This window comes from Gopherus evgoodei, chromosome 5, assembly GCF_007399415.2.
Source record: "Gopherus evgoodei ecotype Sinaloan lineage chromosome 5, rGopEvg1_v1.p, whole genome shotgun sequence".
Lineage (NCBI taxonomy): Eukaryota > Metazoa > Chordata > Testudines > Testudinidae > Gopherus > Gopherus evgoodei.
In genome coordinates, this window is record NC_044326.1 from 95880613 (window position 1) to 95885520 (window position 4908).

Here is a 4908-nt window from a genome sequence, read left to right on the forward strand (position 1 = left end):
TCTGATTAGAATGCCACTCACTACAACATAACCCTAGTAATACTCACTTAATACCTGCTACTACCATCTCTAATATTTACTGAAGAAAACAGGCTACTCACAGAGTTATGTAGCACTCAAAGTGAGAGTGGCAGAGCTGGGACTACTTGTATAATTAGGTACTACTCATCATGAATAAAGGTGGCCATGTTCATCCTACTGAAGTTAGAGAGGGCTGCCCAAGAATACTAGCTCTTAGGGCTGTTACCAAGGTGCTCCCTTTGGAGCAATTTGCTTAAAAGGAGGGAACAAAAGCAAGAATGAGGCAAAAGTCTGGCTCTGCTGGTCATATGCCTACTAGCTGGAAGTATACTGCACCCCTTAAAACAAGGCACAGATTAATTTTCCCCACGCAACTGGGGAGCCTCAGGAGCCACCCAATATGCCCTGTTATAGTGGGTTGTGTTTCCAGGGGACTACTTGCAGATCAAGTTATTATGCTGCGGGATTGAGGATTGATGTATCTTTCTCCTTTATTTCAGATGTGAAGAGTAGATTAAAACAGCTTTCTTACCCCATTGTACCCATTCTTGTACACAGATTTTTAGCTACATTCTTCCACTGAGCAGGTTCTAGAGGCAAAAGAGGCAAAAGATATATCTTCAATAAAACTCATGCACTAACATTATAGCCTTGTCTTATGCAGTCATGCAGGGGACTAAACAAATGTAACAGCTCCTTCCCGCCTAGTCCTCACTCCCTTGCATGGCCAAGTAAGACCTAACTTTATTCCACGATTTAGTCTGATGTGGAGCTCAGCTACTGTACTCTTGCTATTTCCCTGCATAGGGCAAGTGCTTAGGTAGTGAGAACAGAGTGGGCAGAGCCTTGGCTGTGGATTACTCCAGCAGAACTGGACAGGCATGAATGGGAAAGAAAATTGCATCCTTTAAAAAGTTTCTATAACTTACTGCCTCCTCCCTACATGCATAGGCAAGAGAAAGCAGTGAAGACATCACAATTCTTGGGCAGAGCAGTAATGCACCACCCGTTAATCAGACATAAGCTTAAATGCTCAGTTTATCTTTTTCTGTGCAACTGATTTAAACATTGTTATTATTATAATCATGAATATGCATAATTATGATTTAACAGGCCAATGCTCAGTGGTTTGCACATTGGCCTGCTAAACAATGTCAGGGAAATAGCTAAACACTTGAATATATATTTCTAATTTTGGTAAATATACTCTTTTTAGCATCCTAAAGCCTTTCAGCTTGCAAGGGTATAGAATAAATTGAGTATTTAAATGTCACCAGAATATTTGAAGGCATATATGATTCATTTAAAATTAGAAAGTAGAATTTATCCTGCTGTATTATTTGATAAAAAGTGATTAAACAGAGTCTGACAAGATGTTAGACACAAATCTATGACATTTTGAGGGACAAACCTAGAATATTAATGAACTGCTTCCAACCTGTGTATTTAAACAGCTTGTAAAACTGAAAATATGTTCCTATAATCATAGTATTAACATTTGTTTGAGTCCTCACTAATGATAAGAAAGTAGTAATACAGTCAAAATATTTAGCCTACTTCTAAAAAAGAAGAAACAGAAACACTTTTTTTTTATCCTGATGGTTAAAACTAGTCTGATGCCTCTCAGGATCAACATATTGTTAGATAAAGTACAAACCAAGCATGAGATTTGCATCTCCACTTCAGATTTCTCACATTCGTACTTTTTTCTGCCTTATCAATATTGCTACCAAAAGCTTAGGAAATGCAGCTAGAGTGGAATCTTTCACTGCAGTTCTGACTGAAAACTTAATTGTTCATGTCCACTTCTAGCAGCAAGGCATGCCTGCAGACTTGTGATAAATCCAGCTGCAAAATAGGACAAACTAGGGGATATATGCAAATAAAATATTAACCTACTTCTGTAAGAGTTAATATGCCCAATTATATTATACATATTATGCACATAACTTAATTTCATTTTTGCCTTAAATTGAATGGCCTCATCAAAATGAGAAATACACTACCTGAATTTCAAGTAATATGGGTCAGTTTAAATATGCTTAATGTTACCATGTCCTTAGCAATTTTTTTCTGTCATTTAAATCAAAGACATATATTTGCAGCATTTTCATGCCTGTTCTACCAATATAACACCATTGCTTTCAAATGAACCTAGTACTAATGCTATTGTACTTGTTCAGAAAATTTTAAAATCACAGAATTAAATTCTGTGAAAGATTCTCTTTAATAAAAGATCTCTTTGCTTTTACTTATGACTGTCATTATTTATTCTATTCATGCAGTGCTTTTCACAAGTTTCAAAGTGTTTGACAACAAAAAAAAATCAATTAAAAACCCAAAGACAACACTACAACATGAAAGACAAATAATATAAATTAAATTCATAGTTCTGAATTATTCAAATTCAAAGTTATTAAAGTTGTCCATAATAATAATAATAAAAATATCTTCAAAAGAACAAAAAAGGCAAAAATGGGTTTGAAGACTATTTGTTTTAATATCTGTAATTGATTTAATATTTTTAGCAATACTTTTGCCTCACAACGTTATAACTGGCAGTTGACTGACTTGCAAAGAGAAAATTATATATGCAGTTACATAAAAATCCATGGTTTCCTCAGAACTAGTTATGCATCTTTACAGAGCTTTCACTCTGAGTCTGGCTGAATGTGGTAATGATATTTTGTACCTATCTGGTACATTTGATCCAAGGATCTCAAACCATTTTCATTGTGTGTTGAACTCCACAACTTCCTGTGAGATAAATACAGTCCATATTTGACATATGGAGAAACTGAGGCACAAAGATTAACAGTAACTTTTTCAAATTTGGGTTCCTTTCTTTAGTGATCTAAATCCATATTCCAGAATCTCTATGAAAATGGCCTGATGTTGAGAGGTGGCAATCATCCACAATTTGCACTGACATCAGTTGGTGCTTTAGATTCTCACTGCCTAAAAAGTCAGGTCACTTTTATTTAGGATCCAAAATATGGACTTGAAATTTGAAAAGTTGGCCTGATTTGACCACTTCACAAAGGAAGTCTGTGGCAGAGTTTGGAAGAGAATCCAAGACTTTCACTATCAGTCCTGTTCACAGAGCATTTTTCTATTAGACATATTTCTAACTCACCTATGCTATAGTATCTAGCGATCAATGCTACTAAGCACTCATATAGTACTATCTATCTATCTATCTATCTATCTATCTACCTATCTATCTGTCTATCTATCTTCATGGCCTTCATCACAACAGTATGTGAGCACCTCAAAAACACTGATTAAGTTAACCTCATAATGTCCGTAAAGAAGTATTATTACCCCAATTCTACAGACTGAAAACTGAGGAACAGAGAAATTAAGGAACTGATTATGATTTAGGGAGACCCATGAGCAAGGGATGATGTATAAACTGCAGCATTTCAAGGATAGCCAGGAATCTGTACTGTCAGTCAAATGCATTCTTCTGTGCTACAATTGTCTCTGTGATCCCTCCTTGCTCTGGGCACCAGTATTGCCAACATAGCTGCACTGGCCAGGGAGTAGCAGAATGGAGCTAAGGCTCTACCCATTCCCTGCCCCTCTGCCCACTCCTCATCCGCTTGCTCTGGAGCAGGGAACGGAAAGGAGGGGATAAGCAGGTATACAGCACCTGCCTACTCCTAAATGCCCAAATCCAAATTCTGGTGAGCTCTTGAAGGAATGTCAGGGTAGTTCTTACCTCTCCCTATTCCCTTGAATGGGCATGCAGGTGAAATCACAATTTATTCCTGCGCTACTTGCCTCATGTGGTAAAGCCATGAATGGAAAGCAGATCTATATCTCAGTCCCCTGCCTGAACCACAAGAACTTCCTTTCTCTCAATACTCAAAGCATTGTATGAATATTAACTCATTGTTTATTAAATTATTTAACCTATTTTAAGTTTTTTTCTCCCATGCCTATCACATTTTAGTTTAAAATAAGTCAGTTGAAAATGAGCTTTCGTGGTTCTCTTACTCGACAATATAAAACAAAATAAATTGCTTAAGGTAGTTTGAATTAGAAATCAAATAGAAAAGGGTAGTGCATATTTTACTTAATTCTTTTTCTGTATTTGAAATGTCTCTACTGTTTTGAGGGTATGAATCTCTTGCTGTTTCCATTGGTTTCACAGCTCCATTGACTTCAATGGATCTACTCCTGCTTTACACCAGGAAAAGGATAATTAGGCACTGTGTGATATGAAGGACTGTTGTTGTTGTTGTTTATGTGTACAAATAGTACAGTTAAAAAAAAGCTGTAGTACACCAACAAAAGTACACCAAGAAAATAGAAAAATATGGTCAATTCTGAAGCACTTTATCAGAACACATTTTAACTGCATCAAGATTTCTGGCTAGCATCCTTATTACCATTGCATTAAAGGGTTCCTTGTTCCTTACTCAGCTTTCTTACACCTCATAGACTCATAGACTCATAGACTCTAGGACTGGAAGGGACCTCGAGAGGTCATCAAGTCCAGTCCCCTGCCCTCATGGCAGGACCAAATACTGTCTAGACCATCCCTAATAGACATTTATCTAACCTACTCTTAAATATCTCCAGCGATGGAGATTCCACAATTTCCCTAGGCAATCTATTCCAGTGTTTAACTACCCTGACAGTTAGGAACTTTTTCCTAATGTCCAACCTAAATCTCCCTTGCTGCAGTTTAAGCCCATTGCTTCTTGTTCTATCATTGGAGGCTAAGGTGAACAAGTTTTCTCCCTCCTCCTGATGACACCCTTTTAGATACCTGAAAACTGATATCAGGTCCCCTCTCAGTCTTCTCTTTTCCAAACTAAATAAACCCAATTCCTTCAGCCTTCCTTCATAGGTCATGTTCTCAAGACCTTTAATCAT